The sequence below is a fragment of the Pseudophryne corroboree genome, unplaced genomic scaffold (assembly GCF_028390025.1).
Source record: "Pseudophryne corroboree isolate aPseCor3 unplaced genomic scaffold, aPseCor3.hap2 scaffold_2195, whole genome shotgun sequence".
Classification (NCBI taxonomy): domain Eukaryota; kingdom Metazoa; phylum Chordata; class Amphibia; order Anura; family Myobatrachidae; genus Pseudophryne; species Pseudophryne corroboree.
The window spans coordinates 26118-51116 of NW_026968842.1; the positions used below are offsets into that span (position 1 = coordinate 26118).

Consider the following 24999-nt stretch of genomic DNA (forward strand, 5'->3'; position numbering starts at 1 on the left):
AGAGGTCAGGATCGTGCGCAACTGCATAGAAGGGAGCGGCTCAAGAAAAGAGAAGTGGAAACAGACAGCAAACTAGGCTGGAGAAAGACCTGAGACAAAGAGATCTGAATTATATGAGAGCCGACCAGAGGAAACACAAATTATGCAGTCAAGTGTCCCACATTTGGGGAAATCGCAGGAGCAGCACACCCAGAGTGCAATGGGTGAGCCTTGCCCTGGGAGAAGCACCTTCCTGATCATAGTATCTCACCAGGCAGGTAAATAGGAGTTGGGCTAGAGCTGGGGAGGGTCGCTGCTCGTGCACCCCCCTGTCAAGTGAAGGAGATCCAACTGAGGCAGCACAAGGGAACTCTCGAAAGAAGAACAAGGCTAGAGGAAGATCTGAGACAAAGAAATCTGACTTTTACCAGAGCTGACCAGAGGAAAGCACAAACACAGTCCCCCACTACCACAAATAATGCAGTCGAGTTTCCCACATTTGGGGAAATCACAGGGGTCAGCATACCCAGAATGCAATGAATGAACCTCACCCTGGGAAAACAATCTTCATGACCATGGTATCTCCTATGCAAAATAAGTATGATTTGAGATAGGGCTGGGGAGGGCCGCTGCTCAGGCACATCTCTGTCAAGTAAAGGAGATTCAACTGAGGCAGCACAAGGGAACTCTCATCTGGGGACAACAACTGCAGGGAGAACACATATTTTCAGATGAACATGGGAGGGCAGAAGGCTGCCTAATACTGAAGCACCCCCAAACAACAAACCAAATGCAACAACTAGTGCAAGCATTCCTGGGGGAAGGCCTGCAGCAGATTGATTTGCATATGGTAATGCCATCCAAGCAGTGGGTCAAAGTTGGCTTCAACCCTCGTCTGCATATGAAAAGAGAAAAGGGGCGTGCAGGGCATGGCGGCCTTTTGCGGCGCTTGGATGACCCCTAGTTCGCATTAAACACCTCCACCCTCCTTCGGTGTGGGGCTCATGTTGGCTATGCCCCAGCCCCTGAAGCATTCAAGCTGATTTCTTGCAGCAGCTGGGCACTGTAACAGCCCTAGAGCTGCTCTGTAAGGCAAGTAAAAGGGTGTGGGCCCTGCAGTACTACCTGTAGTTTGCATTGTGCATTGGAAAGCACAAAGTAAGCAGACGGGAGAAGTCAGGATAGTGCGGAGGGCTGGGTCAGTTGATTGTGGGCGAGTTTGTAAGCCATTGGCGGTGGCAGCGGGTATCGGCTCAGAGGCAGTAGCGGGCATTGGCTAAGGGTCATCGGCAGGATTCGGCGGACATTATGGCTGTAGTGCCTCACTAGCCACTGACCTCACCGCACGCCACTGTGGGACAGATGTAACATGCAGAGAGAGGTAGATTTGGGAGGGGGAATGTCCTAGCATAACTGTTAATTGCAGTGTAATACTGTAATTCAGCTGTGCAGCATTTGTGGCTAAATGTCAAAGAAGCCAGTATTTACCCTGCATGCAAAACAATAAATGTATTTGAACATACCTCCCAACTATCCCAATTTTTGCAGGACAGTCACTTTTTTGGGGAATGTCCAGCTAACCCAAACAACCCCCCCCCCCCTTCCCATGGGGAAGGGGGGGGGGGTGGAAGGCTCCCTGTAGCTTGTTGCTCTGCAAATATGCACATTGTGGGTAATTCAGACCTGATCGCTAGGGTGTGTTTTTTGCATCCCTGTAATCAGGTAGTTGTCGCCTACAGCGGAAGGGAAAATTTGCTGTGCAGGTGTGTGATCACATGTGCACAAGAGCTGCACAGCTCAGCACTTACTCAGCCATTGAGGTGACGTCACAAATCCTCCCACAAAACGCCGGGTCCCTCCAGTGTTTTTCCGGACACTCCCTAGACACATTCAGTTGCCACCCACACAAACACCCTCTTCTTGTCAATCTTCTTGTGATCTCCGGACCGTCGCACTTACGCATTGTGGCGCATACGCATGTGCAATGCAAACCAGATTGCCCGCTGGGTGAAAATAAATTGAAGCGATCTGGTCTGAATAAGCCTCAATCTCTATTCACGGGAGACAGAGGGGCTGGGGCATGGCCAGCAGCTCACAGAGCACCTATAATGACAAAAATGGGAGACATGGCTCATGATCGCGATATACCTGCGAAGGTACGCCCTCTACTGATTGACAGGCTGAGGCATTCGTATTTTCTGCGGGGCACCCGGAGAAAATGTAGGCACACGCACAGGATGGACCCTGCGTATATGCCCCCATCCTCTTCATAGTTTTTGCGGTTGGAACGCGTATTACGATCCAAACTGAATTAGGCCCTATGTCTTATATACACGAGCAGTGTGAAAACATCAATCGATGGGGGTAATTCCAAGTTGATCGCAGCAGGAATTTTGTTAGCAGTTGGGCAAAACCATGTGTACTGCAGGGGAGGCAGATATAACATGTGCAGAAAGAGTTAGATTTGGGTGAGTTATTTTGTTTCTGTGCAGGGTAAGCCCCACACATTAATGCCCTTTGGAACATATTATGTCACTCACCACAATATCTGTGATACACTATGCCCTACAGTAAAGCTTCTAATTACTTTTACAAAAACTGCTCAATGCCAAGAGTTTCACGTGCTGGGTGTCATGCTCATTGCCAGGGGTTTCACTCTCTGGGTGTCATGCTCATTGCCAGGGGGAACGCAGTAGGGGGTGTTATATAGTAAGCATCACTATGGCATAGTATATAGCATTATATATATTGTGAGCACTGGTGATGTTGAGTGCAGTAGAGCTGCTGCTGGGTAATTACAATTTACTACAACCACCAATATATTCTGCTGCACTATATATATGCAAAGCTAATTCTGCTGGGTAATTACAATTGACTACAACCACCAATATATTCTGCTGCACTATATCTATATTTGCAAAGCTAATTCTGCTGGGTAATTACAATTGACTACAACCACCAATATATTCTGCTGCACTATATCTATATATGAAAAGCTAATTCTGCTGGGTAATGCAAATTGAAACATTATTGCATAGTATGTGATTTTTAAGTACTTTTTTAAAGTTTTGAATGATATAGACCCAGTTTAATCTTTGTGGAATGCCTGGTTGTTGTTTTTAAGGTAATTTATTGCCTGGCATTTGAGGGGGTGGGGTGTGGTTACAGATTTCAATTATTGGTTTCACTTGTAATAGTCTTCTACTTAAGTCCAATGGTGTAGGCTGTGCAAAGCCGTTTGGCTGTGCATTTATTGATCCAAGCGTGCATTTTTTTCAAAGCGTGATAAAATTGACACATAACAGCAGCGTTCAATCAGCGTTAATTTATCTTCAGCTGATATCGATTGTGAATTGACGTTTCTTCTCTTCTTGTCACCTACAGGTAATTACAATTGACTACAACCACCAATATATTCTGCTGCACTATATCTATATATGCAAAGCTAATTCTGCTGGGTAATGCAAATTGAAACATTATTGCATAGTATGTGATTTTTAAGTACTTTTTTAAAGTTTTGAATGATATAGACCCAGTTTAATCTTTGTGGAATGCCTGGTTGTTGTTTTTAAGGTAATTTATTGCCTGGCATTTGAGGGGGTGGGGTGTGGTTACAGATTTCAATTATTGGTTTCACTTGTAATAGTCTTCTACTTAAGTCCAATGGTGTAGGCTGTGCAAAGCCATTTGGCTGTGCATTTATTGATCTAAGCGTGCATTTTTATCAAAGCGTGATAAAATTGACACATAACAACATTGTTCAATCAGCGTTCAATCGAAGTGAAAAAGAAGGAAAACAGAAGCACACCAATCTAACAAAACAAAGAAAACTGAAGAACTAATAACAAATGTGAGTCACTTACTCCTCAGATCACTCACCTCCTGATTGTTGCATCTGATTACATAGCACAGAACTACCTTACTTGGACATTTCATAAACCATCCATTTCACCTACAAATGCCTGTATCTGTATTATTGTAATTTTGTTTTTTAAGCACAGCTGCACCAATGCAATTTTACCTGCAAACACTTAAAACATCTAACATAATTACCATTGCTTCTTAAACCTCTCACAATCCTTTCATTTCTTACACTCCAAATACATTTCTGCACCCACTTTATCTACGCTTTTGACTCATTTCATACTAAATCTACACCCCTTGAGCCTACACTGCTTTTCTCACCTGCATTTCTGCAATTCTTCTGCTCGGATTGCCTTACAGTCTCCTCTCCTACTTCCACTACTTCAACCTATTTACCTACTTAACACTATGTCAAGGTTTTCTTATACTCCCCACATCACTCAGTGTCTACCTAATAATGTATCTTTATCCTTCCCCACTAGTCTCCTCCACCTCCTCCTCTCTCCCCTCCTCTGTCTCCCCTCCATCCCTCTGTTTCCTTCCCCCACCTTTCCTGTTACCCCACTTTCATTCACCTCTGCCCCATGGTCCTGCTACCCCACAACTCAGCCCTGCTCCCTCTCTCCCTTCCCTGTCACCTCCCCACACCCCCATCCACATCACACTGACCTCCCTCCCTGCCCACCTCCTGCAGTTTCCCCTCCTAGCTCAGGCACCCGTACCATCACTACTCTCTCATCATCCCTGCCCTCAAAGTTAATCCCACCTCATCGCTACAGCAACCCTGAAAATCTAATTCACATCTCTCCCACAAACTCATACCCCCTATCCTGTGCCCTCTGGAATGCCAGATCTGTTTGTAACAAACTGGTCCCCACTCATGACCTTTTCATTTCCAACTCCCTACACCTACTAGCCATTACTGAAACTTGGATTATGCCCTCTGACACTACTTCTGCTGCTGCTCTCTCTGCTGGGGGCCTTACATTCACACACACACCCCGACCTGGGGGTCGCCATGGGGGTGGTGTTGGGGTCCTTTTACCTTCTAGTTACTCCTACCAACTCATACCACCAGAACCATCCCTTATATTCTCTACATTTGAGGTCCACACCATATGCCTCTTCCAACCAGTCCATCTTAGAGTAGCTGTCATTTACCGGCCCCCTGGCACTGCTTCCAAATTCATCGACAACTTTGCTTCCTGGCTTCCTCACTTCCTCTCTTCTGACATTCCCACCATTATCCTAGGCGATTTCAACATCCCTATTGACATCCCCACACAATCCCCTGCCTCTAAACTCCTTAACCTCACCTCTTCACTTGGTCTCTCCCAGTGGACCTCCTCACCCTCCCATGTGAATGGGAGCTCACTGGATCTGGTCTTCACTCACCGCTGTGATATTTCTGATTTTTCCAACTCTCCATTTCCCCTCTCTGACCACCACCTGCTCTCCTTCAACCTATCTCTCTCGACTTCCCATCTCTACCTCCTAAGGCTACCATCACTAAGCGTAACATTGAAGCTATTGACACCACATTCCTTTCCTCCCTGTTTGACTCACTTCTCTCTCCTATTCTCTCTCTCTCATGCCCTGAACAAGCCACTTCCACATACAATGCTTCCCTTACTTCTGCTCTTGACTCTGTTGCTCCAGCAACCACTATTCACCCTTGCAAATTAACACCTCAACCCTGGCACACCAAATGCACCAGATATCTGCAAAAATGCTCATGTACTGCTGAGCGACACTGGAGGAAATCACGCTCTAAGGCAGACTTCCTCCATTTCAAACTTATGCTCTCATCCTTCAGTGCTGCCCTTTCTCTTGCTAAACAGTCATACTTCAAGAACCTCATCTCCTCCCAGTCTTCCAACCCCCGGCGCCTCTTTGCCACTCTCAACTCACTCCTCTGCCCACCTCCACCTCGTCTCCCTTCCTCACTCTCTGCTCTTGACTTTGCCACTTACTTCACATCCAAAATTGACTCCATACGTCAGGACATCACATCACACCAGACTATCAGTAACCAGCCTTCTCCCATCCCTTACCAACCCTCCCCATCCCTCGCACCAACTCTGTCATCTTTCTCCCATGCATCTGGAGAGGAAGTCATGGCCCTCATTCGTTCCTGTCCCCTCACCACCTCCCCACTTGACCCTATCCCCTCCTGCCTCCTTTGCCACCTCTCTTCTTCTGCTTGTTCCCATCTTTCCCACCTTCTCAATCTCTCCCTCTCATCAGGCACTGTCCCCTCTGCCTTCAAGCACGCTCTCATCTCTCCTATTCTTAAAAAACCTACCCTTGATCCAAACACTCTCTCCAACTACCGACCCATCTCTCTCCTCCCTTTTGCCTCCAAACTCCTTGAGCGTATTGTCTACAACCGCCTTACTTCCTTTCTTTCCTCACACTCACTGCTTGACCCATTCCAGTCTGGCTTCCGTCCTCTCCACTCCACTGAAACTGCCCTTACAAAAGTATGCAATGACCTCCATGCTGCTAAATCTAAGGGACACTACTCTCTACTTATTCTACTTGATCTATCTGCTGCTTTTGACACTGTGGACCATCCTCTCCTACTGCAAATCCTTCACTCCATTGGTCTGCGTAACACTGCCCTCTCTTGGTTGTCGTCCTACCTTTCTGACCGTTCATTCTCTGTCTCCTCTCATGACTCCACCTCCCCCTCACTTCCACTAACTGTAGGGGTACCCCAAGGTTCTGTCCTTGGTCCTCTTCTCTTCTCTCTCTATACGTCCTCACTAGGTAAGCTCATTAGTTCTTTTGGTTTCCAATATCATCTCTATGCTGATGACATTCAAATCTATCTTTCCTCTCCAGACCTCTCCCCTACTCTCCTCACTCGTATCTCCAACTGTCTCTCTGCTATCTCTTCCTGGATGTCCCAGCGCTTTCTTAAACTTAACATGTCTAAGACCGAGCTGATCATCTTCCCTCCCTCCCGCATAATCTCACCTCCTACAATCTCATTATCTATTGATGGCACTACTATCTCCTCTACCCCCCAAGCGCGCTGTCTTGGAGTAATCCTTGACTCCTCCCTCTCCTTCAAACCACACATTCAGCACCTCTCACAAACCTGCCGTTTTCATCTAAAAAATATTTCCAGGATCAGACCCTTTCTGACCCAGGATGCTACTAAGACTCTTATCCACTCACTGGTCATCTCCAGACTGGACTGCTGTAATCTCTTCCTGACTGGCATTCCTGACAAATACCTCTCTCCACTCCAATCTATCCTCAATGCTGCTGCCCGGCTCATTTTCCTCACCAAACGCACTACGTCCACCTCTCCTCTCTTACTAGTCCTTCACTGGCTCCCCTTCCCTTTCAGAATCCATTTCAAGCTTCTCACACTTGCTTACAAAGCCCTCACCCACTCCTCTCCCATCTACATCTCTGATCTTATCTCGCTTTACACTCCCACCCGTCCTCTTCGCTCTGCTAATGCACACCGACTCTCCTGCCTACGGATTACTTCCTCCCACTCCTACCTCCAAGATTTTTCACGTGCTGCACCACTTCTCTGGAATTCCCTACCTCTCCCCCTCAGACTCTCCACCTCTCTACAAAACTTCAAACGGGCTCTCAAGACCCACTTCTTCACCAAACCCAGCCAAATCTTATCCTAAACCTCTGTTCCATGCTCTCTATGTACCCCATCTGTCTCACCCCTGTCTGTCTACCCCTCCCTTTTAGAATGTAAGCTCTCACGAGCAGGGCCCTCTTCCCTCATGTGCTTACTCTTTTCTTACTTTAATAATCTTCAGCTGCACCAAATCCAGCAGTCTTCTGCCACCTGATACTTATTCCAGTGTCATCTGCTGATGTAGCTATGTTTATTTACCCTGTACTTGTCCTATATTGTCGTCAACTGTAAGTTGCTGTTTTCCTGTTTGATTATTTGTTTATGTACTCTGTAATTGGGCACTGCGGAACCCTTGTGGCGCCATATAAATAAAGGATAATAATAATAATAAATAATATAATATATAGCAGTACGGTACAGTAGGCCACTGCTCTACCTACCTCTGTGTCGTCAAGTATACTATCCATCCATACCTGTGGTGCATTTTAGAAAAAAACATGTCTCGGCAGAGCAATCTATAAATCCATCATTTTTCAGACAGCAACAGTGGGTATTGTAATAGTCACCCAATCCATCACTTTTATAGGGTTACATGCACCCACATGCTACAGCCTGTCTCAATAATTTTACTGTCACGCTGTGTGTGTTTGTGTTTTTATTTGGGTATTTTTTGTTGTTGTAGAACTACAGGTACCAGCAAGCCCGTTATTTCCCCGCCTGCTGGTACTTGAGGTTCTCCAAGTACCAGCAAGCGGGGGAGGCTTGCTGGGCCTTGTAGTTCCACAACGAAAAAACAATATTCTTTTTTTACACACATGGCTATCAGCCCGGCACCCACCACCCAGGGGTGCTGGGGACAGCCTCGGGCTTCACCCCTGGCCCTTGGGTGCCTCGAGGGGAGGAACCTCTTGATTTAAGGGGTCCCCACTCCTCCAGGGAACCCCGGCCAGGGGTGACTAGTTGGAGGGGTAATGCCAGGGCCGCAGGGACCTACATAAAAGTGTCCCCCGGCTGTGGCATTATCTCTCTGGCTAGTGGAGCCCGGTGCTGGTTTTAAAAATATGGGGGACCCCTACATCTATTGTCCCACGTATTTTTGGAACCTGGACCGGTCTAAGAGCCCGGTGCTGGTTGTCTAAATACGGGGAACCCCTGTCCAATTTTTCCCCCAGTATTTAAATAACCAGGACCGGCTCAAAGAGCCCGAGGCTGGTTATACTAAGGAGGGGGGACCTCACGCATTTTTTTTTAACCCATTCAGACCCTTCTCCTTTAAGTTAATTGAAGCCCTGGACAACAAAATTGCATTCATGTCCTCCTCCCTCACCCTTCCCAGTCCCAAACACTCATTTTTTTTTCTTTAAAAATTTATAATATATAACGAGAACAATGAGCAGGCAGGCAGCGGGCATTGGCGGCATCGGACTGAGATAGAAATTAGTGGTGGAGGGCTGGGTCAGTTGATTGTGGGCGAGTTTGTAAGCCATTGGCGGTGGCAGCGGGTATCGGCTCAGAGGCAGTAGCGGGCATTGGCTAAGGGTCATCGGCAGGATTCGGCGGACATTATGGCTGTAGTGCCTCACTAGCCACTGACCTCACCGCACGCCACTGTGGGACAGATGTAACATGCAGAGAGAGGTAGATTTGGGAGGGGGAATGTCCTAGCATAACTGTTAATTGCAGTGTAATACTGTAATTCAGCTGTGCAGCATTTGTGGCTAAATGTCAAAGAAGCCAGTATTTACCCTGCATGCAAAACAATAAATGTATTTGAACATACCTCCCAACTATCCCAATTTTTGCAGGACAGTCACTTTTTTGGGGAATGTCCAGCTAACCCAAACAACCCCCCCCCCTTCCCATGGGAAAGGGGGGGGGGGGTGGAAGGCTCCCTGTAGCTTGTTGCTCTGCAAATATGCACATTGTGGGTAATTCAGACCTGATCGCTAGGGTGTGTTTTTTGCATCCCTGTAATCAGGTAGTTGTCGCCTACAGCGGAAGGGAAAACTTGCTGTGCAGGTGTGTGATCACATGTGCACAAGAGCTGCACAGCTCAGCACTTACTCAGCCATTGAGGTGACATCACAAATCCTCCCACAAAACGCCGGGTCCCTCCAGTGTTTTTCCGGACACTCCCTAGAAACATTCAGTTGCCACCCACACAAACACCCTCTTCTTGTCAATCTTCTTGTGATCTCCGGACCGTCGCACTTACGCATTGTGGCGCATATGCATGTGCAGTGCAAACCAGATTGCCCGCTGGGTGAAAATAAATTGAAGCAATCTGGTCTGAATAAGCCTCAATCTCTATTCACGGGAGACAGAGGGGCTGGGGCATGGCCAGCAGCTCACAGAGCACCTATAATTACAAAAATGGGAGACATGGCTCATGATCGCGATATACCTGCGAAGGTACGCCCTCTACTGATTGACAGGCAGAGGCATTCGCATTTTCTGCGGGGCACCCGGAGAAAATGTAGGCACACGCACAGGATGGACCCTGCGTATATGCCCCCATCCTCTTCATAGTTTTTGCGGTTGGAACGCGTATTACGATCCAAACTGAATTAGGCCCTATGTCTTATATACACGAGCAGTGTGAAAACATCAATCGATGGGGGTAATTCCAAGTTGATCGCAGCAGGAATTTTGTTAGCAGTTGGGCAAAACCATGTGTACTGCAGGGGAGGCAGATATAACATGTGCAGAAAGAGTTAGATTTGGGTGAGTTATTTTGTTTCTGTGCAGGGTAAATACTGACTGCTTTATTTTTACACTGCAAATTAGATTGCAGATTGAACACACCACACCCAAATCTAACTCTCTCTGCACATGTTAAATCTGCCTTCCCTGCAGTGCACATAGGTGGTCATTCCGAGTTGTTCGCTCGGTAATTTTCTTCGCATCGCAGCGATTTTCCGCTTAATGCGCATGCGCAATGTTCACACTGCGACTGCGCCAAGTAAATTTGCTATGCAGTTAGGAATATTACTCACGGTTTTTTCATCGTTCTGGTGATCATAATGTGATTGACAGGAAGTGGGTGTTTCTGGGCGGAAACAGGCCGTTTTAGGGGCGTGTGGGAAAAAATGCTACCGTTTCTGGGAAAAACGCGGGAGTGGCTGGAGAAACGGAGGAGTGTCTGGGCGAACGCTGGGTGTGTTTGTGACGTCAAATCAGGAACGACAAGCACTGAACTGATCGCACTGGCAGAGTAAGTCTCGAGCTACTCAGAAACTGCACAGAGATGTCTTATCGCAATATTGCAAATCTTTCGTTCGCAATTTTAAGATGCTAAGATTCACTCCCAGTAGGCGGCAGCTTAGCGTGTGCAATGCTGCTAAAAGCAGCTTGCGAGCGAACAACTCGGAATGAGGGCCATGGGGGGTAATTCTGAGTTGATCGCAGCAGGATTTTTGTTAGCAGTTGGGCAAAACCATGTGCACTGCATTTACGAACAGATGATTTTTTATATAAATTTTAAAATGTTAGTAAATGTGTGTTTTTTTTTCAACCTGGAAGCCCAACATCGATTAAGATCGATCTTAAATAGACCCCTGGGTTTTAAGGATAACCATGGTTGAGTCCAATGGTTAATTCACATTGACCGAAGTTCTAATTAAGTCACCTGTGCTCAAGCATGATATCCTTAAAATCTGGATTGCAATGACAGCATTTTGGAACTATGCCTAAGGGTTTAATTTTTACATTTATCCACTGACAATAAATCTACCTACAATATCCCTGTAACTGTTATGATTACAGTATTTCACTAAATAATTTAATTTGCTGAACCTTCTGTAAAAAGAAATATTAAGCTGCTGTAATTCCCAGATGCAGAAAATTTGTTAGCTAGTGGGCAAAACCATGTGCACTGCAGGGTTGGGGGCAGATATAACATTTGCAGAGAGATTTAGGTGGGTTATATTGTTTGTGTGCAGGGTAAATACTGGCTGTTTTGTTTTTACACTGCAATTTAGATTTCAGTTTGAACACACCGCACCAAAATCTAACTCTCTCTGCACATATTATACACCCCCCCCCCTGCAGTGTACATGGTTTTAGCTAATAAATTTGCTGCTGTGATCAGATCTGAGTTAAGCCCTATGTATTTGGCACTGGCAAAGGGTTAGAGGCCTTGCTGTAGAGCTCACACCTTTCTTATCATGCATTGTAATATTTCCTATGTCCTGATGTTGTGCTCTCTGCTCCATCCAAGTAAACAGCAATGTAGCATGGCTATCAAAGAGCGTGAAGATTGCAGATTTCCTGGGATTAATGCTAAGGAATGCTATTCCAAAGGCTGCTGCTTTAATTCAAGTGTCACTGGGGTTAAATGGTGTTTTTACCTTAAAAACACAGGTAGAGTATATAGTACAGTGGTAAAGTGGGAGCATGTAGTGCTATTGATTACAGATTTGATGGAGCTTAAACATGGATAAGGTCCATGGCTCTAAGAGTTTATCTTGTGTATCCTTTATTTTTAGTCATGGTCAGATAAGATTAGAAAATACCATTTAAGTGGAAATTTCCTGTTAGCTGTTTTTCAGTTTGCTCAACTGTCTGATTAACTTGTCCTAAAAAAGGACCAAAGGAGCTAAATTGCCCTGTGATCTAGCTAAATTGCCCCAGTTAAAAAAAAAAAAAAAACTAAGCTGCTGTAATTCCTGGATGTTTCCTTACTGCATCAACAGGAAGTGACAAGAAACAATGTAATGTGGAACCGTACAGCAGAAGGGATTGCGGCTACCCCACAATAAGTGCAGCGGAATGTAAGCAGAGGAATTGTTGCTTTGACTGCAGCATTCCCGGGGTTAACTGGTGTTTCTTCAAGTCACAAGGTATGGAGCTGCTGTATAGTTACTCGCAAGTCAGTAGTTGTATGATGCTCACACCTGTTAAACTGGATACACACAGAATGCCCTACACAGGGGGTGAAATGAGCACCCCCCCCACCCCCCGTACGCTCAGCACACATCACGCTGTGCTGAGCGGGGGCAGAGATGTGTGCTGAGCAGTTCGCTCAGCACACATCTCTCCCCAAAATCGGGCCGTGAATATGGACCTTTAAACTGGATCCACACTTAGATTATCTGTCCAATTTTTTTTTTCTAGTTGAAACAAAATTATGCTAATATGTGGCAGCAAATGACAATTGACCATTTGCTCACAAACACTGGAAAACATCCAAAAATGGTCATTTAGATAAATTGGTTAAATCCATTTCATTTAGCTAATTTATCCAAACTACCTTTATTGTATCTTTGTGGGTGAATGATGTGTGGGTCAGTGTTGAGGGTGGTGGAGGAGATGGGTAATAGGCACAGCAGGGTGTGGACAGTCAAATAGTGTGCTTAGAGGTTCAGAGTTATTGTATGAGACTCTGGCAACAGTGACTTGATGAGTCCATAGGGTGGGACGCATTAACCTTTTTATGCTATTGAAATAGTTCTCCTCCTGACCGACGCAGTTCCTTGCTCCGAGGTTGGTGTATTGTCCTGTTGCAGCGCCTCTCCACTGTGGTCACAGTGAGCTGTGTGGTGTTGCTGACGCATGCCAATCTCCCCCCAACCTCCCTCTTGCATTTCAGACCTACGTACGCATGATGGGATCTTGTATGATATGCGCGTGTGCTGTAGAGATGAAAGTGGGGGTGAGGAGGCAGATCGTGAGATGGGGAAACTTTGTGGACTGTTAGCGAAGGGGAGCACTGGGCAATCTGAGTTGCAAAGAGGGCAGCAGAAGAGGTTATTGCATGTGCACTGGTGACAGGTCCATCCTTGGTAGCCAGCCTCAGTGGTAAAGGGGTACATGAGCTAGTGTCCCTTGGCCAGCCATGTACCATGGCCACCTCCCTACCTCCTATATATTCTCCCTGATCTGTCACTTTGTTACGGTCTGCTGCTGGCACTGGTGTATCGTCCTGCAGATGCCGTCTCCGCCCATTGCTGTGACTTCCCCCAGAGTTAGCCACACAGAGTGACAGATCTGGGAAAATATATAGGAGATCATTACTTTCACTTGCAGCCTACCTTATTTTTTGCAGCCTAGCATGCTCCTGACCCATTCTCTCACTAATACTTATACAACATTCATGAACTCATCTTAAGGTTTCTTTATTATTCAGTCACACTGTCTTGGATCCAAACCATTTCCTGTGGCATTACAGTCAAACAATTGAGCTATTTACCCTTGCATAGAAAGGTATAATCTAAGCTAGAGAATTCTATTTGGAGCTCACCTTGTACTTTGTGAAGAAATAATCAGCTGTGTGGCTGAGCAGATATATGGAGTGTGTGGCTGCACACTGCATTGATCTGCTGAGTTGCAATGCTAATAATTTTTTTTTGCAAAGTACCAATAGCTTCATTGTGAAGGTGGAAAGAAGGGTGTTACGGCATGGAATGTACAAACTGCGAGACCCTGCTGGTAGCGCCTTTGTCTATTTAGTAGGAAGGGCACGTAACAGCCGGGGGGCAATGGAGGAAGCCCCTTTAGGGCTGGAGCCCGGCGGCAACTGACTCCGTTGTCTCTGGCAGTTCCGCCCCTGGACTAGAGGAATGGTCAAGAACATGGCAACATTTAATGCCAAAAAATGCAAAATCATACACGTCTCAAAAATGCAAAGGCTAACTATAATATTAAGGGCATTATAATGGCAAGAGGAAAGCTATCTAAGTATTACTATTTCAGGTGAGCAATGTAACAAAGCAATAGGAAAGGCAAGTCAGATGCTTGTTTGCATAGGTTAAAGAACCAGTAGCAGAAAAAAGTAATACAGGTTGAGTATCCCATATCCAAATATTCCGAAATACGGAATATTCCGAAATACGGACTTTTTTGAGTGAGACTGAGATAGTGAAACCTTTGTGTTTTGATGGCTCAGTGTACACAAACTTTGTTTAATACTCAAAGTTATTAAAAATATTGTATTAAATGAACTTCAGACTGTGTGTATAAGGTGTATATGAAACATAAATGAATTCTGTGAATGTACACACACTTTGTTTAATGCACAAAGTTATAAAAAATATTGGCTAAAATGACCTTCAGGCTGTGTGTATAAGGTGTATATGAAACATAAATGCCTTCTGTGCTTAGATTTAGGTCCCATCACCATAATATCTCGTTATGGTATGTAATTATTCCAAAATACAGAAAAATCTGATATCCAAAATTCCTCTGGTCCCAAGCATTTTGGATAAGGGATACTCAACCTGCCACTGTATGCCACTGCCTACAGGTCAATGCCACTGTATAGGTCCTTGGTACAGCCACATTTAGAATCCTGTGTTCAGTTCCAGAAGCCATATCTCCAGAAGGCTGTAAATACATTAGGGCAACTAAAATTGTGCATGGCCTACATCACAAAACTTACCTGGAAATACTAAAAAATGTTGATGTGTATAGTTTGGAGAAGGGAAGAGGGAACATACAGTAATAGAAACATTTAAATATATAGGGAGGAATGTAATAGGGTGTGAGAATCAGAAAGTGAGAGATTTTGTGTTTTTTCCTGTTGTTTTTTTTTTTTTTATTGTTTGTTTTTTAAAGTGGCAATCCTTTAGATGGCAAAACCAGGTTGATATTTGCCATGTAAAGGATTGCCACCGTGGGCATGTGTAGAAGGGGCACTGCTACTGTTGGCATTATGTGTGTAAGCTGCACTGATATGGTGGTTATGTGTATAAAGGGCACTGCGACTGTGGGTATTATTATTATTATTACATGCGGTGTAATGACAATAAGTGCTACTGTGTGGCATATTTTGATTTGGGGTGCTATTGTGTGGCCATGCCCCTTCCTTGTGATACCACACCTTCTTTTTTTAAGGAGCGCACTGTCCCTTTATTAAGTATTGGAGAGAGGGCCCAAATTAATAGTTTGCAGGGAGGCGCCAAACACCCTAGCACTGGCCCTTTGGTAGGGGACAGGATTTGCTTCTGCTTGTGCACATATGTTATGATTGCCAGCCAACAGCACTGGTTTTGCCTATAACACTAACTATAAATATTTTGAATTGGTCCTGGACCACCAATCCAAGGCACCCCTGCAAGTGTCCTGAGGCACCCCAGGGTGCAGTTTGAGAACCACTGGTCTAGTGAGTACCCAGGATAATTATTGTAGCTGGTCTGCGGGTAACAGCTCTCAGATCCACTTCTAGAAAAAATGCAGCAATGTGATTTGAGTGACAAACTGCAGAGATGAACCCTTTCTGTGACTGCTGCACAGGGATCACACAAACTCTATTCATAGGGCTGACTTCACTTAGGGGAGATGTTCTCACCCCGCAAAGAAGTGCGAGTATATACCGCACTTACGGTACCATTGGATTTACAGATATTTTCTTGCAATACACTATGGGGGTCATTCTGAGTTGATTGCTCGCTAGCAGTTTTTAGCAGCCATGCAAACGCATTGTCGCTGCCCACTGGAGAGTGTATATTCACTTTGGAGAAGTGAGAATACTTGAGTAGCAGAGCGCCTGCAAAATCGTTTCAAAATAAGACCAGCACTGTAGTTACACTTCGTGTGCGTTGATTCTAACAACCGAGGGACGGCTTTTGATGTCACACACCCATCCAGCGAATGCCCAGCCACGTCTGCATTTCTTCTGCCACGCCTGCATTTTTCCAAGCACTCCCTGAAAACGGTCAGTTGACACCCAGAAACGCCCTCTTTCTGTCAATCTCCTTGTGGCCTGTTCTGTGATTGGAATAATCGCTAGAACTAGTGCAAAACCACAATGGACTTTGTACCCGTACGATGCGCATGCACATTACGGAGCATGCGCATGCACAGATTAGCCATTTTTTTTCAACTGATTGCTACGCAGCGAACAACGGCAGCAAGCGATCAACTCGGAATGACCCCCTATATACATAGAAACATGGATTTTTACTGCAGGAATTATGGTTAGTTTAGGGGTATCGGTTAGGGTCAACAGAGGTGTAGCTAGGGGTCCAAGCGCCCCTGGCAAAGTAAGGGTCTGGCGCCCCCCCTTTCGATAAAGCATTGCAGTCCATTGGCGGTTACCATGTTGGAGCCACAGCAACTGACCCCCTCCCCCACACGCTGCCCTACATCATCGGCTGGGATTCACTGTTGGTGTGAAGCCACTGGGAACATTCTGGTAGCATTAGCAGCAGTCTGTGTCATAGATAGGGAAGGCAGAAGGTTAACTAGCTAATAGCAGTCTGTTGGCAGCAGAGGCTGGGCGGGGGGCTGAGAATGAGCCAACGCTGATCAGTGTCCAGTCTGCTCAGACAAAAATATTTTGTGATCAGGGCTGGTTCTAGACCAAAGGAGCCAATGGCAAAAATTTCCTTTGGCACCCCCCTCCCCCACACACACACACACACACACATACACACACACACACACACACACACACACACACCAAAAAAGAACATATCCCAGTTTAACATAACGCTATGTGGTGCAAGGTGTGGAGCTGGTCACTTGTATCAGACCTCTGACATTTGCCTTTTCACCCATATTGCATACTTTTTCTTGCAGGTTGTGTCTTAATTCAAGAAGTGTTCTAAGTACTTCAGCTTAGTATCTTTACTGACCCCTCTTTACCCCACACTACATAACTGACCCCTCTATACCCTACACTACATCACTGACCTTTCTATAACCATCACTGCATTACTGACCCCTCTATTAGAGATGTGCACTTGAAATTTTTCGGGTTTTGTGTTTTGGTTTTGGGATCGGTTCCGCGGCCGTGTTTTGGGTTCGACCGCGTTTTGGCAAAACCTCACCGAATTTTTTTTGTCGGATTCGGGTGTGTTTTGGATTCGGGTGTTTTTTTCAAAAAACACTAAAAAACAGCTTAAATCATAGAATTTGGGGGTCATTTTGATCCCAAAGTATTATTAACCTCAAAAACCATAATTTCCACTCATTTTCAGTCTATTCTGAATGCCTCACACCTCACAATATTATTTTTAGTCCTAAAATTTGCACCGAGGTCGCTGGATGACTAAGCTAAGCGACCCTAGTGGCCGACACAAACACCTGGCCCATCTAGGAGTGGCACTGCAGTGTCACGCAGGATGGCCCTTCCAAAAAACACTCCCCAAACAGCACATGACGCAAAGAAAAAAAGAGGCGCAATGAGGTAGCTGTGTGAGTAAGCTAAGCGACCCTAGCGGCCGACACAAACACCTGGCCCATCTAGGAGTGTCACTGCAGTGTCACGCAGGATGGCCCTTCCAAAAAACACTCCCCAAACAGCACATGACGCAAAGAAAAAAAGAGGCGCAATGAGGTAGCTGTGTGAGTAAGATAAGCGACCCTAGTGGCCGACACAAACACCTGGCCCATCTAGGAGTGGCACTGCAGTGTCACGCAGGATGGCCCTTCCAAAAAACACTCCCCAAACAGCACATGACGCAAAGAAAAAAAGAGGCGCAATGAGGTAGCTGTGTGAGTAAGATAGGCGACCCTAGTGGCCGACACAAACACCTGGCCCATCTAGGAGTGGCACTGCAGTGTCACGCAGGATGGCCCTTCAAAAAAATACTCCCCAAACAGCACATGACGCAAAGAAAAATTAAAGAAAAAAGAGGTGCAAGATGGAATTGTCCTTGGGCCCTCCCACCCACCCACCCTTATGTTGTATAAACAGGACATGCACACTTTAACCAACCCATCATTTCAGTGACAGGGTCTGCCACACGACTGTGACTGAAATGACGGGTTGGTTTGGACCCCCACCAAAAAAGAAGCAATTAATCTCTCCTTGCACAAACTGGCTCTACAGAGGCAAGATGTCCACCTCATCATCATCCTCCGATATATCACCGTGTACATCCCCCTCCTCACAGATTATCAATTCGTCCCCACTGGAATCCACCATCTCAGCTCCCTGTGTACTTTGTGGAGGCAATTGCTGCTGGTCAATGTCTCCACGGAGGAATTGATTATAATTCATTTTAATGAACATCATCTTCTCCACATTTTCTGGAAGTAACCTCGTACGCCGATTGCTGACAAGGTGAGCGGCGGCACTAAACACTCTTTCGGAGTACACACTTGTGGGAGGGCAACTTAGGTAGAATAAAGCCAGTTTGTGCAAGGGCCTCCAAATTGCCTCTTTTTCCTGCCAGTATAAGTACGGACTGTCTGACGTGCCTACTTGGATGCGGTCACTCATATAATCCTCCACCATTCTTTCAATGGGGAGAGAATCATATGCAGTGCCAGTAGACGACATGTCCGACTCCGTAATCGTTGTCAGGTCCTTCAGTACGGACCAGATGTCAGCATCAGCAGTCGCTCCAGACTGCCCTGCATCACCGCCAGCGGGTGGGCTCGGAATTCTGAGCCTTTTCCTCGCACCCCCAGTTGCGGGAGAATGTGAAGGAGGAGATGTTGACAGGTCGCGTTCCGCTTGACTTGACAATTTTCTCACCAGCAGGTCTTTGAACCCCAGCAGACTTGTGTGTGCCGGAAAGAGAGATCCAAGGTAGGTTTTAAATCTAGGATCGAGCACGGTGGCCAAAATGTAGTGCTCTGATTTCAACGGATTGACCACCCGTGAATCCTTGTTAAGCGAATTAAGGGCTCCATCCACAAGTCCCACATGCCTAGTGGAATCGCTCTGTGTTAGCTCCTCCTTCAATGTCTCCAGCTTCTTCTGCAAAAGCCTGATGAGGGGAATGACCTGACTCAGGCTGGCAGTGTCTGAACTGACTTCACGTGTGGCAAGTTCAAAGGGCAGCAGAACCTTGCACAACGTTGAAATCATTCTCCACTGCGCTTGAGACAGGTGCATTCCACCTCCTATATCGTGCTCAATTGTATAGTCTTGAATGGCCTTTTGCTGCTCCTCCAACCTCTGAAGCATATATAGGGTTGAATTCCACCTCGTTACCACTTCTTGCTTCAGATGATGGCAGGGCAGGTTCAGGCATTTTTGGTGTTGCTCCAGTCTTCTGTACGTGGTGCCTGTACGCCGAAAGTGTCCCGCAATTCTTCTGGCCACCGACAGCATCTCTTGCACGCCCCTCTTGTTTTTTAAATAATTCTGCACCACCAAATTCAAGGTATGTGCAAAACATGGGACGTGCTGGAATTTGCCCATATTTAATGCACACACAATATTGCTGGCGTTGTCCGATGCCACAAATCCACAGGAGAGTCCAATTGGGGTAAGCCATTCCGGGATGATCTTCCTCAGTTGCCGTAAGAGGTTTTCAGCTGTGTGCGTATTCTGGAAACCGGTGATACAAAGCGTAGCCTGCCTAGGAGTTGGCGTTTGCGAGATGCTGCTACTGGTGCCGCCGCTGCTGTTCTTGCGGCGGGAGTCCATACATCTACCCAGTGGGCTGTCACAGTCATATAGTCCTGACCCTGCCCTGCTCCACTTGTCCACATGTCCGTGGTTAAGTGGACATTGGGTACAACTGCATTTTTTAGGACACTGGTGAGTCTTTTTCTGACGTCCGTGTACATTCTCGGTATCGCCTGCCTAGAGAAGTGGAACCTAGATGGTATTTGGTAACGGGGGCACACTACCTCAAGGAATTGTCTAGTTCCCTGTGAACTAACGGCGGATACCGGACGCACGTCTAACACCAACATAGTTGTCAAGGCCTCAGTTATCCGCTTTGCAACAGGATGACTGCTGTGATATTTCATCTTCCTCGCAAAGGACTGTTGGACAGTCAATTGCTTGGTGGAAGTAGTAAAAGTGGGCTTACGACTTCCCCTCTGGGATGACCATCGACTCCCAGCAGCAACAACAGCAGCGCCAGCAGCAGTAGGCGTTACACGCAAGGATGCATCGGAGGAATCCCAGGCAGGAGAGGACTCGTCAGAATTGCCAGTGACATGGCCTGCAGGACTATTGGCATTCCTGGGGAAGGAGGAAATTGACACTGAGGGAGTTGGTGGGGTGGTTTGCGTGAGCTTGGTTACAAGAGGAAGGGATTTACTGGTCAGTGGACTGCTTCCGCTGTCGCCCAAAGTTTTTGAACTTGTCACTGACTTATTATGAATGCGCTGCAGGTGACGTATAAGGGAGGATGTTCCGAGGTGGTTAACGTCCTTACCCCTACTTATTACAGCTTGACAAAGGCAACACACGGCTTGACACCTGTTGTCCGCATTTCTGTTGAAATACTTCCACACCGAAGAGCTGATTTTTTTTGTATTTTCACCAGGCATGTCAATGGCCATATTCCTCCCACGGACAACAGGTGTCTCCCCGGGTGCCTGACTTAAACAAACCACCTCACCATCAGAATCCTCCTGGTCAATTTCCTCCCCAGCGCCAGCAACACCCATATCCTCCTCATCCTGGTGTACTTCAACACTGACATCTTCAATCTGACTATCAGGAAATGGACTGCGGGTGCTCCTTCCAGCACTTGCAGGGGGCGTGCAAATGGTGGAAGGCGCATGCTCTTCACGTCCAGTGTTGGGAAGGTCAGGCATCGCAACCGACACAATTGGACTCTCCTTGTGGATTTGGGATTTCGAAGAACGCACAGTTCTTTGCTGTGCTTTTGCCAGCTTGAGTCTTTTCATTTTTCTAGCGAGAGGCTGAGTGCTTCCATCCTCATGTGAAGCTGAACCACTAGCCATGAACATAGGCCAGGGCCTCAGCCGTTCCTTGCCACTCCATGTGGTAAATGGCATATTGGCAAGTTTACGCTTCTCCTCCGACAATTTTATTTTAGATTTTTGAGTCCTTTTTTTACTGATATTTGGTGTTTTGGATTTTACATGTTCTGTACTATGACATTGGGCATCGGCCTTGGCAGACAACGTTGCTGGCATTTCATCGTCTCAGCCATGATTAGTGGCAGCAGCTTCAGCACGAGGTGGAAGTCGATCTTGATCTTTCCCTATTTTTGGAACCTCAACATTTTTGTTCTCCATATTTTAATAGGCACAACTAAAAGGCACCTCAGGTAAACAATGGAGATGGATGGATACTAGTATACTTATGGATGACGAGCGACTGCCGACACAGAGGTAGCTACAGCCGTGGACTACCGTACTGTGTCTGCTGCTAATATAGACTGGATGATAATGAGATAAAATTAAAATATATATATATATATCACACTAGTACTGCAGCCGGACAGGTATATATTATGTAATGACGGACCTGCTGGACACTGTCTGTCAGCACTGCAGACTCCTAAAGTAAGCTACTAGTATCAAGAAGATAGAAAAAAAAAAAAACACGGGTAGGTGGTATACAATTATGGATGGACGAGCGACTGCCGACACAGAGGTAACTACAGCCGTGGACTACCGTACTGTGTCTGCTGCTAATATAGACTGGATGATAATGAGATAAAATTAAAATATATATATCACACTAGTACTGCAGCCGGACAGGTATATATTATGTAATGACGGACCTGCTGGACACTGTCTGTCAGCACTGCAGACTCCTAAAGTAAGCTACTAGTATCAAGAAGATAGAAAAAAAAAAAACACGGGTAGGTGGTATACAATTATGGATGGACGAGCGACTGCCGACACAGAGGTAGCTACAGCCGTGGACTACCGTACTGTGTCTGCTGCTAATATAGACTGGATGATAATGAGATAAAATTAAAATATATATATATATATATATATATAACACTAGTACTGCAGCCGGACAGGTATATATTATGTAATGACGGACCTGCTGGACACTGTCTGTCAGCACTGCAGACTCCTAAAGTAAGCTACTAGTATCAAGAAGATAGAAAAAAAAAAAAACACGGGTAGGTGGTATACAATTATGGATGGACGAGCGACTGCCGACACAGAGGTAGCTACAGCCGTGGACTACCGTACTGTGTCTGCTGCTAATATAGACTGGATGATAATGAGATAAAATTAAAATATATATATATATATCACACTAGTACTGCAGCCGGACAGGTATATATTATGTAATGACGGACCTGCTGGACACTGTCTGTCAGCACTGCAGACTCCTAAAGTAAGCTACTAGTATCAAGAAGATAAAAAAAAAAACCCACGGGTAGGTGGTATACAATTATGGATGGACGAGCGACTGCCGACACAGAGGTAGCTACACCCGTGGACTACCGTACTGTGTCTGCTGCTAATATAGACTGGATGATAATGAGATAAAATTAAAATATATATATATATTATATATCACACTAGTACTGCAGCCGGACAGGTATATATTATGTAATGACGGACCTGCTGGACACTGTCTGTCAGACTCAGCACTGCAGACTCCTAAAGTAAGCTACTAGTATCAAGAAGATAGAAAAAAAAAAAACCACGGGTAGGTGGTATACAATTATGGATGGACGAGCGACTGCCGACACAGAGGTAGCTACAGCCGTGGACTACCGTACTGTGTCTGCTGCTAATATAGACTGGATGATAATGAGATAAAATTAAAATATATATATATATATATCACACTAGTACTGCAGCCGGACAGGTATATATTATGTAATGACGGACCTGCTGGACACTGTCTGTCAGCACTGCATACTCCTAAAGTAAGCTACTAGTATCAAGAAGATAGAAAAAAAAAAAAACCACGGGTAGGTGGTATACAATTATGGATGGACGAGCGACTGCCGACACAGAGGTAACTACAGCCGTGGACTACCGTACTGTGTCTGCTGCTAATATAGACTGGATGATAATGAGATAAAATTAAAATATATATATATATCACACTAGTACTGCAGCCGGACAGGTATATATTATGTAATGACGGACCTGCTGGACACTGTCTGTCAGCACTGCAGACTCCTAAAGTAAGCTACTAGTATCAAGAAGATAGAAAAAAAAACCCCACGGGTAGGTGGTATACAATTATGGATGGACGAGCGACTGCCGACACAGAGGTAGCTACAGCCGTGGACTACCGTACTGTGTCTGCTGCTAATATAGACTGGATGATAATGAGATAAAATTAAAATATATATATATTATATATCACACTAGTAGCTACAGCCGTGGACTACCGTACTGTGTCTGCTGCTAATATAGACTGGATGATAATGAGATAAAATTAAAATATATATATATATATATATATCACACTAGTACTGCAGCCGGACAGGTATATATTATGTAATGACGGACCTGCTGGACACTGTCTGCAGAATGCGTTTATAAAAACACCACACGACGAGTGTTTAACTTTTTCAGGCAGACAATCACAATATACTGGTGGTCAGCAGACAATCACAATACTGGTGGTCAGTGGTCACTGGTCAGTCACACTGGCAGTGGCACTCTGGCAGCAAAAGTGTGCACTGTACTTAAAATATGTACTCCTGCTATAACTGCTCCCCAGTCTCCCCCACAATTAAGCTGTGTGAGCAGTGAGCACTCAGCACAGTCAGATAATGATATACAGTATTACATATAATGCAGCACACTGGGCTGAGCACAGATATGGTATGTGACTGTGTCACACTGTGTATCGTTTTTTTTCAGGCAGAGAACGGATTAATTAAACTGGTGGTCACTGGTCACACTATCAGCAGCAAGTAGTACTCCTCCTAATAATATGCTCCCCAAAATTTGTGTCTCTCTCTAGTACTCTAGTCTAAAAGGAGAGGACGCCAGCCACGTCCTCTCCCTATCAATCTCAATGCACGTGTGAAAATGGCGGCAAAACCACAATGGACTTTGTACCCGTACGATGCGCATGCACATTACGGAGCATGCGCATGCACAGATTAGCCATTTTTTTTCAACTGAGTGCTACGCAGCGAACAACGGCAGCAAGCGATCAACTCGGAATGACCCCCTATATACATAGAAACATGGAAGACAGAAGGTTAACTAGCTAATAGCAGTCTGTTGGCAACAGAGGCTGGGCGGGGGGCTGAGAATGAGCCAACGCTGATCAGTGTCCAGTCTGCTCAGACAAAAATATTTTGTGATCAGGGCTGGTTCTAGACCAAAGGAGCCAATGGCAAAAATTTCCTTTGGCACCCCCCCCCCCCCCACACACACACACACATACACACACACACACACACACACACACACACACCAAAAAAGAACATATCCCAGTTTAACATAACGCTATGTGGTGCAAGGTGTGGAGCTGGTCACTTGTATCAGACCTCTGACATTTGCCTTTTCACCCATATTGCATACTTTTTCTTGCAGGTTGTGTCTTAATTCAAGAAGTGTTCTAAGTACTTCAGCTTAGTATCTTTACTGACCCCTCTTTACCCCACACTACATAACTGACCCCTCTATACCCTACACTACATCACTGACCTTTCTATAACCATCACTGCATTACTGACCCCTCTATACAGTACACTGACCTCTATATACCTGCTAGTACATCCCTGATGCCTATATTCCCTAAGCTAAATCCCTGATGCCTCTATTCCCTACGCTACATCCCTGACGCCTCTATTCCCTATGCTACATCCCTGACGCCTCTATACCCTACGCTACATCCCTGATGCCTCTATTCCCTACGCTACATTCCTGATGCCTCTATAACCTACGCTACATCCCTGACGCCTCTATACCCTACGCTACATCCCTGACGC

The 24999-nt window shown here is 45.7% G+C and overlaps 2 non-coding genes across 2 annotated transcripts; both read right to left on the reverse strand.

Annotated features, from left to right (window-relative positions):
• Positions 1 to 102: 102 nt before the first annotated feature.
• LOC135007611 (U1 spliceosomal RNA) lies at positions 103 to 265 on the reverse strand. Its single transcript, XR_010207546.1, has one exon. It is a non-coding gene; the product is annotated as a U1 spliceosomal RNA (small nuclear RNA).
• Positions 266 to 417: 152 nt separating this feature from the next.
• On the reverse strand, positions 418 to 581 carry LOC135007595 (U1 spliceosomal RNA). The gene has a single exon (XR_010207532.1). It is a non-coding gene; the product is annotated as a U1 spliceosomal RNA (small nuclear RNA).
• Between the last annotated feature and the right edge of the window lie 24418 nt (positions 582 to 24999).